The following is a 13898-nucleotide window of genomic DNA, read 5'->3' as shown; positions in this document are numbered from 1 at the left end:
GCTTTAAGATGGTGGAGGTGGAGCTTACTGTCCATCTTGGCCAGACCATTCTACCACACCCACTGTATAGTCTGGATTTGGTGCCTTCTGACATCCTTTGGGAGCAGTGAAAGGCAACATTTTCCTAGCAACAGCACTGTCATAGCAGCTGTGAAACAGTGGATCACCTCTGCTGATGCAGATTTTCATGAGCACAGCATGCAGGGTCTTGTTTATTGCTGGCGAAAACGCAAAGCAAGTGGTAGTGAATATGTTGGAAAACAGTGTTTTATAGCTGAAAACTTTGTATCTGTCATAGTTTCCATAGCAATAAAGGGGTGGCATTACTTTCAGAGCAGCCTACGTACAATGCAGTTCTCCAGTATCCCTTTCACTGCCAAATCTTCCTGTTAATATACATCTCTTTTAAAAAATGTCTCCAGTTTTGTTTTTAACTGTGGTGATAGTTTCTACTTAAATCTGATCCTCTCAATCAATACTCACAAGTGTGTTCTGTAGGATGAATTACAAGCTTATTGTTGGAAACAACAACAAAAAAGCCAGATGCTATCAAATTTGCTTGCCTATACTCAGGACAAGGAAGAAAAAAAAGCAAAGAATGAATATGGCTTAGCACAATTTTCAGTTAAACAAGAAGACTGAGATTTGCATGGTATATATGCTAGTGGTGCAATACATAAATATGATATTCACTCAAATGTGAATTTCAAGTTTTTGTGAACCAAGGCTTGCAGAAGTTTAAAAGAAACTACAACCACACTATCTGTTGCATTTGATCTGACACAACATCCAAACCAGCCTGGAGTGTACTTGGTACACTGACAACAGAGTCAATCAGAATCATCCTGTTCATCTACTCAGACAAGTAGTCACTACATAAAAAAACAGGAGTGTTTTCCTTCCAGCACAGAGGTTATATGGCAGCTGCAAAGTTCAACAGAACTGCTAGCTGCCAGCATGTATCAGAAATAAAACTAGAATGAGGTCTACTCTGCCTTCTTCCTGAGACAAATATATATATATATATAAATAAAAATACAGACAACCTCCAAGCAAGACGAGAAACAGGATAACCCATTTCTCCTATGTCTCAGCAGCAGCTTTTGTCATGAACAAAGATGCCAAGAAGAAAGCTCAGTATGTCAGCAGAATAGTACAGTGCAGCTGAAAGGTCCAGAGAATTTAAAACCAAATATCTAAGAACATTTAATTGTAAACTGAAAGAAAATGGTGAATTTATGAAGCTTATATACAGACAAATCCAGACAAGCCTTCTTAGGGAATCATTCCCAATTTCCAAAGCTACTTAATAAATTTCCAATCTTTTATCTACATGTAGTAGTTAAGAATAATCAAGATTTATTTCAAAACAGGTAAAAACATTTTGCATTTTGCCCTTTTCAAAAAAAAAAAATCTACAACTTTTTAGCTCAAACTTGAAATCAGCAGTGATCAGGAAAATTTCCTTATGAACAACTGATGATAAACAACAAAAAACATGCAAAAACTTAAACAGTACTAAATAAACAAGCATCAAGAAACAAACACTTCAACACTTAGTATTGCTGGTGCTTCAGATACAGGCCTGCCTTCAGTCAATGCAAGAGTTGCTCATCTGCAGTTCAAGATACTACACACATAGGCATCTTCAACTGGAACCAGCACTTCTCCTTTTACAGATAAAGAAGCATCTTTTTCCTGTGCCAGTCAGAAAAAAGCCACCCTATTTGCTAACAGAAAAGTCTCCTAAATTTACTCCAGTAGTAAACATACATTAATTTGAGTAATAACACAGTTTTTGAGAGAACACTTATTTAAGTATTTTAAATGACAAATTACAAAATTAAAATGTCTATACAGCAGGGTTAACACAGACTGTTCTCTTTCTATATATGCTGGGCAGCCAGAAGCTGAATTACTTAGAAACCAAAGTGACTACAAAGCAGATGCACCTAAAATTAGCTTGATCAGCTCCATGTAGTGCACCTTTTCTGTGTTGGATACCAGCATAAGAGAATATTCATTGCAGTACTGGGGAGGTTTCAATGAGCAGGACCTTAATATGGCTGAAACCCTCCTCCAGGAGAGTGCAACAGGAGTAAAAGCAGTGGCATAACAACAGCACCAGCCCACAAAGCAGGACACCATTCTAACTAGCAGCATCATCAATAATTAACTCACATTAGTAGAGAGCTTAAGAAACTGCTGAGGGGGCTTGTTCCCACAGTCAGCCCATGTAGAAGGCAACTGAGGCTGTAGGTTCACCATCTGCTGAAGCCACAGAGCAAATGGCCCTTTACTTCTTCCTTCTCCCAGCCCCTCCTACATCCTTCCAGATGAAGGCACCCAACAGTGCTTGTGAGCAAGCTGACACAACTGGAAAGCAGCATTTTATTTGTGAAGTTCTGTGTTTGCTGGATTTGCTTCCTGACCTAAAGTCCTCACTCCAGTAAGAAATAAGATAAAATAAAATTAAAATTTATATAAATACATATGATGCACATTCTAACCATGATGCTATGAAACTGTAAAAAACATCCATGCAGAAACCATTTCAGCAGATTGAATTCTACTTCAAGAATCTCACTGAGTACAAATCTGTGAAACTGATCTAAAGACTACATAGATATATATATAATCACAGTTAGAAAGAGAAACACGTCTTGAAAGATGGAATAAAAATCATAGGACAGCATTAAGTTTCGTAAGAAAATGTCTTCATGCCCACTGTTAAATAATTTGTTTCAGTAAGTAAGTGGAATTTTGTTTTTAAAAGATACACATTCATCTTTTGCATGCGTTCTTTTTACTTCAAAGAATTCCACGAATCTATTGTGAACGTACAAAACTCCACAGTCACCACAGCACACTGCTCCCCAAAGGAACTGCAGGTCAAATTCAAAGTACCAGCAATAGATTCGCATTCAGAACTTTTTCTATAGAGACCAGAATGGACAAAACCTCCAAAACCTCAGAGCTGTGTCTTCAAGGGTGAAAAAAAAAAACACACCATAGGTTGTGAACTTAAAGGATGAAAGACCAAAACATAACTCCCCACTGAGTAATTACAAGGAGAAACTTTCCCAAACATTAGCTAACTACGAAACAGAAGACAGCTCAGTAAAGAGTCAACTAACAGATTAACATATAGTCATAATTGGCCACAGCCATTGAAAAGGCAATCTGAGGAAAAAAGGCAAAATCCAGACTCTGGTGAGAAAGCTGCAATAATTAAAGGTATTTCAGTAAGGCAGCCAGCACTCACAGCATGCACTATGCTTCTGAAATGATGATGCCCATCTGCCTCCAACTGCTTGGTACCGCTGGCCTGCTGGAAGTTTTCATCTCGTTCCTAAGCCTACCAGCACCTGCTAACCTATTTCAGACAAAAAGTGTTAGGTCAGCTTAAGCACTATAAATATCACAACCATGTTAACCCACTGGGTTTGGGCAGGGGCACATCAGGGAACAAGAGGGAGCACAAGGGGACATGCTGCTGCCACCGCTTAACTGCAGCAGCATTGCCTCAGGCTGCCCAACAGACCACCTGTCTTGTAAAGCTAATATTTTCACTGTCTGTATGCTACAGCATAGTAACCTTTTCTTACATGATTACAAAATAGGTAATTGTAATATTCTCCTGGCTTTCTCTAACCGACACAATCAGACCGCTTTGTGGTGGGTAACACAAGTTGCATCCTCTTTTGCTTACACACTTATCAAGAACTGCAAGAAAACATTAGTGAGTACAAGGTATCCACCTGTTATTGTGAGGGTAAATGCTGATACAGCCCTCCTCTCTGGCACCATTTTCCTGTTTCCAAACTACTGTACAGTTCAGACCAGTGACACTGAGCCATCTTCCAGCTGCTTCTGATTTTCTAACATACCTCTCACCTACCATGTGCCTTGTGCCCAAGGCCTGCTAGGTGCTTACTCAAACTTACCTCCTTATCCAAAAACACTGCATGGAAATGCAGTGAAGTGCATGCTGTGCTTTTTGAGGACATGTCAATTTGGCTTACATGGGACCCAGCAGCTGGGCCCATGCAGCGCAGTGGCTAAGAGCTAATTATCTGAAAGGGAAGGAGGAAAGCCAACATTTCTTCAACAGGCAGTGTATGCATTTGTTGAGATGCACAACATCACATCTTCCATAACAACAAACTGAGTTACCTAACTGCCCAACCAACACTTAGCAAGGGGGTCATTCAAAATAAAAGCTACTTCCCTAAGTTCTGTAGTCATAAAGGTTGGAAAAGATCATCTAGTTCATCCCCAGCCAACTTCACCATGCCCACTGACCGCGTCCCTCACTGCCACAACCACATGGCTCTTGAACACCTCCAGGGATGGTGACACCACCACCTCCCTGGGTAGCCTGTGCCACTGCATCACTACTTCTTCAGCAAAGATCTTCCAAATATCCAACTCAAATCTCTCCTGGAGCAACTCGGTGCCATTCTGTCTCATCCTATCGCTGCAACCCAGTAGGTCAACCCCCACCTCATCACAACCTCCTGTCAGGTCACTGGAAAGAGCCATGAGGTCTCCTATGAGCCTCCTCTTCCCCACAGTGAACAATCTCAGCTCTGTCAGCTGCTCCCAGTAAAACCTGTGCTGCAGATCTCTCACGGCTTCTCTGCCTTTTTCTGAACATGCCCCAGGGTGTCAATGTCTTTCTTTTAACGAGGGGCACAAAACTGATCACAGTTCGAGAGGTGCAGCCTTGCCAGTGCCAAGAACAGGAGAGAAGTTTAAGTCTGTACAACTCAGAAACGACATGGGCTTGCTGAAGGTTCCCAAGGTGCCCAGCTAACTCTGTAATCTCCATCCAGAAAGAAGATCTCAGCCCTGAGTGGAAGTGACCACTTGGTCCTGGCTTTGAGGTAGGTCAGAAGACCTGAGCTCAACCGAGGACTTTTGTGACTGCAAATAAAACTTGCATAAGGTACAAGAGAGAAACCTGCTGTAAAGAGGGAGCGCACGGAGTACCAGCAGCTTGCAGTAATGGTTACGATCGTGCATTCTGGACACAAACACGCCCCGTGCACAGGGGCCCGTTGCAGCCCGCTCCCGTGTACCGGCCAAGCAGCCGCAGGCCCGCTGAGAAGCGTGTCCGAGCTGCTCGGCCCGGGCGCTGAGTGCACCCACAGCCGCACTCCGTGCTGCGGAAATACAGGCGGCCCGACCGCCGCGCCCGCTCCCGCCCTCCATGGCACGGCGGGCCGGCACACCAGGCCCGGCGGCCCACGCGTGAGGTGACCGGGCGACACGAGCCCGCTCCTCCCGGCGGCGTGACGGCCCCGCGAGGCCGGCGGTGGGGCCGATGCCGCTCGCGCCCCCTCCCGCCCCCGGGGCCGGGCCGCAGCACGTACCTGGCGCCCGTCGCTGGCGGGGCGGGGCGGGGCAGGCGCGGCGCAGACAGCGGGAGGTGCGCGAAGCAGCGCCGCGCACAGCGCCCGCCCCTCACCGCCATAGCGCAGCGCTGACGGAACCTGCGCTCCGACACGTCACACCGCGGGGGGAAAGTCGGAAGTGGAGGGTGAGCGGCGGGTTTATATGCTGGAGATGTAGGGCCGCAGCATATCCCGAGTTGGAAGGGGCCGCAGGGATCGTGGATAAGCATTGGGTATTTCCAGCATCTAGCCAGAGAGCGTGCATCTAACCCTCTCCGTCATGCTACCACAGGCCTGTTGTGGAACGTGACATCATTCAGGCTGAGAGCTGAGGCCGTTCAGCCTGGAGAATGCTCAAGGGAAATCTGAGAGCAGCTGTTCAGTGCTAAAATGGGGGATGTAAGAAGGAAAGGGATGGGTTCTTTGCCAGGGTCTGTTGGGATAAGACAAGGGTGGGGATGGCTTTGGGACAGTTTGGCCTGGTTCTGTGACTAAATGGGGCAGGGGGATCTGTGGATCCATGTCCCAGGAGAAGGGGAGAAAGGGGAAAGGTAGGGAGATGGGTCTGGGAGCAAAACAGTGGCAGTGAGCTGAGGGAGAAAACTGATTCACTAAATATTATATCAAAATGCAAGATAACACAATATTATACAATGTCGTTGGAATTGAAGCTAGTAAATCAAATAAATGGAGATTGTACTCAAAACCAAAGGCCTTACAGTTGTGCTCAAGGCAAGGTGGCTAGGGAGCATACACCTCAGAGAAGGGGCAGTCTTGTGACTTGTGGGTAGTTTTATCTTTCTCTCTAAACAGCAAACAGAAACAGAACAGTCAGTACTTCTTTTCTTCTGAGAAGTGCGTACCCGAAACTATCAACAATCTAGAAAACTGAAGTATGAACTAAGAGTGTAGTATATGTTGTTAAGATGTGGAGTACTGATTAAAAAAAGAAATCATAGAACCATGACTAAGGGGAAGTAGTTTCAAACTAAAAGAGACATGATTTATACTGTACATAAGGAAGGAGGTTATTACAGTCAAGGTGGTGAAGGAATGGTACAGGTTACCCAGAGAGCTGCTGGATGCCCCATTACTGGACATATGCAAGGCTAGGCTGGATGGGGCTCTGAGCACCTGATGGAGCTGTAGGTGTTCATTGCAGGGACTAGATGACCTTTAATGGTCTCTTCCAACTGAAATGATTCTGTGATACTATGTTTCTGTAATGTAGTATGAAATATTCCTTCTGTTGTCTAATGGTGTTTCCAGTCTTGGAGATGGTCTTGCCAACAAAATCCAGGATTGAAACTTGCCAACCCGAATGACAGGTTAGAAAGTTGTCATTACTTTATTGCAGCACTAGGTGCATGAGGGATCACTCCTAGCATGCATGCACATGAGCTGAAGCACGTTGATTATATTCATTGTACAAATATTTGTACAATTTCCATGAAATACCCATCAATTCTGAGAACTGCTAAACATATTAAAATCTAATACTACACATCCACTGTGTTAATTAGGGGTTCTTGCAAGGGGTCATTGGTGGTCATGGGGTTCCATTGGGAGATACCATCCATCCTAAAAGTTGTGTGCAAAGTTGCTCAGGTCCCATATTTGTCAAGAAATCGTTTATGTAAAGTCAGTTGCTGACTAAGTTACTAATTATCTCAACTACCTTGTTATGATGCCTATATTGTCAGCTCTAGCAGAGTACAGTATATCTGCCCACAGCTTATGGAATGTTGAGACTTTGTCTTTAGGGTCCAAATGTCCTGCTTATCTGGCAAAAACAACCTTAAACAGAATGTCAGTTTGCTGAAGACCCTGAATTAATTGCTGCAGGCTCTGAATTTATTGCCGGGCATCACAGGGGTGCCTTCGAAACTCAGCTATTTTGTGTTTCTATATGATTCTGTGAAAAGCTTTCTTGATTTGGTGAAATTATTGCCCTCTACTGAAATTTATGCAGGTTCTGGGTGGATACTAAATTTCACCCTCTAATGATCATGTCCAATGATCAAGCAGATTGGTAGCTTTGTTGTAAAAGATCGTTATGTAACTTAAACAGAACTTTATCTGAATTGGTGTTGGCTATTGCCAATAACTGTTTCAGATATTCAGCAACTCTGAGAATAATCTTCTCCATACTTTTTAATCAGCAGTGAAGGGAGACCAGTCTCTTCGTTTATACTCTTCTTGCAAATCAATACATTTACCAACTTTCAGTCAACAGGGTCCTCTCTGTATTCCCAAGACCATCTAAAAAATAACTGGGGAAGGTTTTGTGAGCTCTTTCAGCAGCCTGAAATTAATCCCATCAGGCCCTTGGTGCAAATCCCTATGGAGAATATTGCTGAAGGTAGGGGTGATGGTAATTCAGAATAACCAGAACTGTAATGGCTTACCAGGAGACAGCAAAAGCCCAGGCTGAAAGACACTTTTCAAGTGGGAAATAAATGAGTAGTAGCACTGCTTAGGGACTGTGAAGAGTTTTTGGACATTATAAGTGCTATATACTCATTAATAAGATAAAGACAAGAATTTGATACGCACCCATGAAACTTGAAGATGACACTAAGCTGGAAGATATTAATGAATAATGATCTTGACTAGAATGAGAGAAATGAGATGAAATGGAACAATGTAAAGTACAAAATCGGTAACCAAGAGAATGGTAAACCTTTGCTATAAACTCATCAGTTAGACTAAATGAGGAAGAAAGAGTTCTCTCTTAGAAGCACTGAGATAATTTGAAGACTTCTTCAGATCTGATTTCTATGTTTTGCCTCAGGGTCTAAGCCTAGAGTGAGATAGTCACAGATCTGAAGCAGAGAGGCATTTCTCTGTTTTCTGGTGTGAACTATATACCGGTCATATGTTCACCTGGATTTGATCCCTAAAGGGGTCCTCTCTGTGCCGTACCTATACTTTCCACTTCTAAAATATAAATAATAAAACAATGGAAGGAGACTGTAATACTTACTCATGAAACAATTAGGAAATCAAATCTGAAAGTGAGAGAGGGAGTTTCAAAGAGATAAACTGTCAGCGACTAGTCATATGAAATAACAGTGACACTGCACTGAAAGCAGCGCAGAAGAAAAAAAGAAAACCTGAGCTCAGGAACAAGAGCTGAAGAAATGACCCTAAGCTAATAATGACCTGGAAGCAAGGGGCCTGGATGTATTGGGACGGTGAAATGAACAGGCTGGCCAAGTGATAAAGGAGACACCGGCCTGGGTGAGTGGCTCTGTGAGTATCTGTCTTCAGATGAAATGAAAATTGCTATTTTCACGGAGGGCTGCACTCTGCATAACAGAACATGAAATTTTCTGTGCTGTCAGTAGGAAAATACGTTTAAAAAAAAAAAAAGGCAAAAATGTGACTCAAAAGAATTGTATTGAACATGGGAGAAGTTATTTTAAGGCTTCATCATCATATCTAAAGAGGAGCACACCAGGGGAACCAAATATTTGTAGTGTATATGACAAGTGATCATGGTCTGAAGACAGTTCTTATTACAGTAACATAAATACTGCTTTAACAAGGCTTATTTCAAGTGGCTGAAAAAAAATAAATGTCAAGTCTCATCTACTCAAGAAGTTGAACAGAAAAGCTGAATGAAGATACTATGAATGAACACACTTTGAACCCCAAAATGTGTTTCTGCTGTTCAATATCGCAGCTCGGTAGAAGTTGGGAAGAACCTCTTAAGGTGATAAACATAATAAACAGACAAAAAGGAAATTCCACAATATATACCAAGGAAACTAGGAATTATTTGAAACTGACATGAGGCAAATCAAAGCATAAAAGAGAGAAACCTGTGAAATACAGCAGTTCTCTTCACATTCTGTGCTGTTCATTCTTTATGGTATGTTCTCTGTTGTCATAGATTTTTATGTGTTTCCATTAATTTTATTTATAGTCTTTTGTATTTTAAAAGCTGTTTTCAGAACTCCAACTGGTACAAAGACACAGAAACATAAAGCAAGATAGGACAAGAAATTTGGAATGACAGAAGGTGCCTTGTCTTTTTTTTTTCTAATTTTTTTTTATACCACCCGCTCACAATTAAGACGTTATCGCCTCCAGATGACACACAGAAGGTGGGCAGGATTTTAGAAGCAGCTGATAGATGATTGTGGCAAGTAGGATGTCTGATTTTAATAGCTAACCTTCAATGCAACTTTCTTAAGCAGTTGTTAAATCCTCCTGTGGCTCAGTGCTGGTAGAACACCATGGACATACCTGCATTTCATCTTTCAGCATCTCATAATGGTGGGTATTAACATCTTCACTTATGTGTGAATGAATTGTAGGTTAAGAGCACTATAAACCTCACAAGCCTGATAAGCACCAGGAACACCCAAGACTGATCTCTTATTTTAAATGGGCCTGATTTACATCTTCAATAAATCTGAAGTGGTCTGTTTATACCACTTGAGCTTTGACCTGAATCCTGGAACTGAAGAATGTGATCTAGTTTAGGAGTTCTTTGCTAGAACAGAAGGGTATAAAGGGTATCAAGGAAGAGGAGAATCATGCTGTATCTCTGCTCTGTCCTAGTGACCACCTACTGATACCACACACTGTGAAAATCACAGCAAACTGTTTGAAGACAAACTGTCTTTGCAGAGGAGGCCTCACTACCAGCAGCTTCAGCCCAGCTCCTGTTGACTACGGATCTGGAAAACACACCATTTTGTAATATGGAAAATTGAACTTTTTTCAGTAAAAACTGCTATTTCTGAGGCTAAGAAAAAAAAAAATAAATCTATTGGTTGCATTTTAAGAGTTTTTTTAAAGTTTTTTGTTTTGTTTTGTTTTGTTTTTCTGGGGAAAAGTTATTCTACATGATAATTCCTCCTGAAAGTAAGCCTGAGAGAAAAGAAGAAAAAAAATAACTCTTTGTAATACACTTTTTATTTTCCGTTCATTCATTCTTGAGGTCAGAAGTTGATGGAATGGGCTTGTTGTGTACCATATACAGTACGCAGAGGCAGAGAATTCATTTCATGGAAAATAAAAATATGTTAATTTTCCTCAGAAATACGATGCATTATCTTTTGAGAAACACTTTTCACAAGAATTAAACTAGAAACCTGACAGAAATACTGTGAAATACTGAAAACTCATGAAAAAACAACATTGTTCTTGAGTGCTTTGCAAGGCTGAAAACATCTCTTCCTTTTGGCCAGAAAGTTCTCCTTCTTTAAGTGTAAATTCTTATTCTGCTTGTTGTTTACAACCTGAAACTGTTTCTATGTCTTATTCCTGGATAAATTATTTTGTTTCCTGCTATTGTGCCAGAAGTATGATACACAAATACTCTCAAATTTGTCTTCAGCAGTTTTTGCGAAAACTCAAACATACATAAATCTGTCGTGACATTCACTCCGATTCTTCATTATATGTTCTTGAGAGTTGTTACAGTCTGTTATGTCTTTCTTCACTTACTGCTTTTGCGTTTGCTGTAACGATTAAGGGTATATGATGCATACTTCAAGTTCCCGTTCCCAGTTCTTTGGTCCTGTATATAGTTGTTCAAAAACCTGCAGGCTGATATGAAAGCTTTTGGTGGTATGAAACAAAGACTCAAAGCAAGTCTCTTGGAAGCACTTTGAGTTCTGCTATTTACTCTGTAGATATATGGGCTTGTGGTGCAAAGCTTGCAAAGTTATTTCACTGTTGCTACGTGTGCAAACAATTTAATTGTACTTTGAATATTGAAATATTACATCTCGATATATGATTACATGCTTTATTTTTGCAAGGTGCCTAGCTTGACTATATTTTTTCTGCTCCAAACTATCAATCCTGTTACTCCACAAATGATTTTTATATAAATTATGCATGTCAGAGCAGATGACTGCTCCAGGGTATTATATAACTTTTTTTTTTTAAAATTGTACAACTGTCATCTAAACAATTTGCCTACACATAATGTAGAAAAGAAAATACATGTGCTTTTTCTGTTATGTAGCACAAGTGTACCTTTTTATACTCAAGTCAGAAGAAATGAGATCCCTACGAATGCACAGCATGTTAGATTCTTCTGTTTCTCTCTCTTCTTAGGAATACTCTTGTTATCAGGGAGAGAGATGACGAAGCTGGACCCACAAATCGTGTTAATAATAGACCATTTTTGTAGAGCTATCTAGACTTGATTAGTTCATATAATGCATATTGACACAATAGACACTTTTTAAAAAGACTAAACTCACAAAGACTTCTGCTATAAGTAACACTGATTTTATTAATGCCCACACTGCTTCAGCAGATTGTAAACATCATGTATTGACCAATCATCAGCTCGTATTGAAAAAAACAACAACAAAATAGCAAAAAGGCAATAGAATTAACAATATAAATTCATAATATACAATCAGTCTCCTCCTCTTCCTCTCCTTCTCTTTAAACAAAAACACACCAGCTCTTATAATAACAATTAAATAGATCTCACCTTCATGCTTCTGGGACTGGAGGTCAGCTCAAATGTCAAGGAATGTAGGTTTACAATGAAAAAGCTTTAAACAGAATGTCTGACTGCTGACTGCTATCTTCTGTGTACACACCCTATGTTTTCTGAGGCAGTCTGTTACTGTACGTTTTATAAAGTATGCTAAGTGTGGTGTGGTCATACCCTTCAGGAGCCAGCAGGAGCTGTTGTAAAAATGACATCTTAGCCAAAACTGGAGGATGGGAAGCGAAGGAAAAGGAAAGGGAGAGAGGAGAAGGAAAAGGAAGGAATCATGCAACAGATTGTTTTCATACACAGATCCAAGAACTGTACCAAAACTACACAGTACTTTTCAAAACATTAAAAATTAAAACATCCTCTAACTCTCTACCTTGAAAGTGTCTGTGATCTGATAGTGAGTGCTGGTAGAAGTACAGCGTTTCTCAATAAAGTTGACCAGGATCCTGGATAGATGTTGGAAATAACAGTCAACTTATTTCTGCTTAATTGTTTGGAAAGAAGAGGAGCCCAGATCATTCGTGAACTGCATTTTTGTTACGTTAATGTTACAACCTTGGTTAAACTGTCCATGAAAAAAGTGGTTGGGCATGTATGAAATTTGGGAACTCTGACTGGAGCAGGGGAGCTAAAATCTGGAAAACTGTTATTTGAAGGTATTTGATCCATTTGCCTCTAAAGAAACACTTGTTGAGCACATGCTGAGACACAAATTTCCTGAAGTTAATATGTACCTGTGCCCAGGATTTCCGCCAAGATTATTTAATTAACAAAGCCACATCTGGCGTACTGTAGAAATCAATCTCTTTTCTAGCCCGGACATCACCTGCTGATTCAACATCTTACCTCCCAAATCTTCATTCTCAAGAGGGAAAGAATAATCTTAATTCACATAGTAAAACCATTTAATTCATGTTTATTAAATAGCATTAAAGATACCTATGAAGTGTGCAGAACACAAGCAAACAATTTCATAAAGGTGCCATTTCTGGAATATACAGACAAGCAAAATTCCAAATTAAAGTGACTGCTGCATTTGTTGTATGATAACATTTTAGGTGGCTGGATTGAGTTTTCTGTTTATTAAATTGTTGGCTCTCTAAGTCTCTATTATCAGTCATAAACTTTATGTAAATAGGTGTTAAGACAGTTGGGAAACAGATGAATTATGTATTTTCAAATGTAAATAAAGTTCAGAGAATTTAAAGGACACAAAACCATACATTAGTTCTAGTTCAAACAAACAAACATACAATCCCCACAAACAGTGTGCAGACAGCTTCCATTATCCTAGGTAATTGAGGTGGTTTAGAGCAGTGGAAAAGCATAGATTCTACAAAATGCATGTGAACCATTAGGAATAGAAGGAACACTAGGAGCAGACCTATATCTGAAATAATTACCTGAATAGAACCTATGCTCCTTTAAGTCTCTATAACTAATGATGTATAAAGAGAGAGAGATGAAGAGGTTATTTTTCTAAAATTATAGATTAGATTTTTTTAAAAAACAACTAAGTTATGTGCTGTTGCTGCAAGTCTCCACTGTAAATCAAGTTTGAAACATGAATGTTTTATGACAGAGCAAGCACTGCTCTTTGAGCTAGTCACTGGAAAAGAATATGATATATATGATATACCTGCTGAATATGATCACTACATTCTTGTTTTCCAATAGGAAATGTTATACAAGATCTCCTCAGTATTATAAATTATTTGCTGTGATAGGCTGATGGGCTTGAGGGTAGGAAGGCTTTGCAGAGAATCTGAATAGGCTGGATTGACAGACCGAGTTTGGTCATATGCTGTTGTACACAGCTGTGTGCCAGGTCCTGCATTTGGTTTCATAGAAACCCAACGCAATGCTATAGACTTGGGGAGGAGTGCCTGGAACCTTGCCTGGCAGAAAAAGGACCTGGAGGTAGGTGCTGGTTGACAGCCAGCTGAACATGAGCCAGCGATGTGCCCAAGTGGCCAAGAAAGCACCCTGGGCTGCATCTGCACTGATGAGCCTGC

General features: G+C 40.7%; 1 protein-coding gene and 1 long non-coding RNA gene across 18 annotated transcripts in view; one reads left to right on the top strand and one right to left on the bottom strand.

Moving 5' to 3' along the window:
• The window catches only part of ARB2A (ARB2 cotranscriptional regulator A), a 244356-nt gene extending 238939 nt beyond the window's left edge, over positions 1-5417 (bottom strand). For all 17 annotated transcript variants that reach the window (XM_015849692.2, XM_015849696.2, XM_085527908.1 and 14 more), the window contains exon 1: positions 5379-5417. The gene's annotated coding sequence lies outside the window, so the exon portion shown is untranslated. The remainder of the gene's footprint in view (positions 1-5378) is intronic.
• A 137-nt stretch (positions 5418-5554) lies between these two features.
• LOC107306475 (uncharacterized) lies at positions 5555-11269 on the top strand. Its single transcript, XR_014939066.1, has 4 exons — positions 5555-8642; positions 9349-9511; positions 9605-9683; positions 9972-11269. It is a non-coding gene; the product is annotated as an uncharacterized LOC107306475 (long non-coding RNA).
• The last annotated feature ends 2629 nt before the right edge of the window (positions 11270-13898 follow it).

The sequence above is a fragment of the Coturnix japonica genome, chromosome Z, assembly GCF_054131305.1.
Source record: "Coturnix japonica strain WE chromosome Z, WE-NBRP24, whole genome shotgun sequence".
Taxonomy (NCBI): Eukaryota; Metazoa; Chordata; class Aves; order Galliformes; family Phasianidae; genus Coturnix; species Coturnix japonica.
The sequence above is the reverse complement of the archived record's forward strand: the minus strand, read 5'-3'. Positions and strand labels throughout refer to the sequence as shown.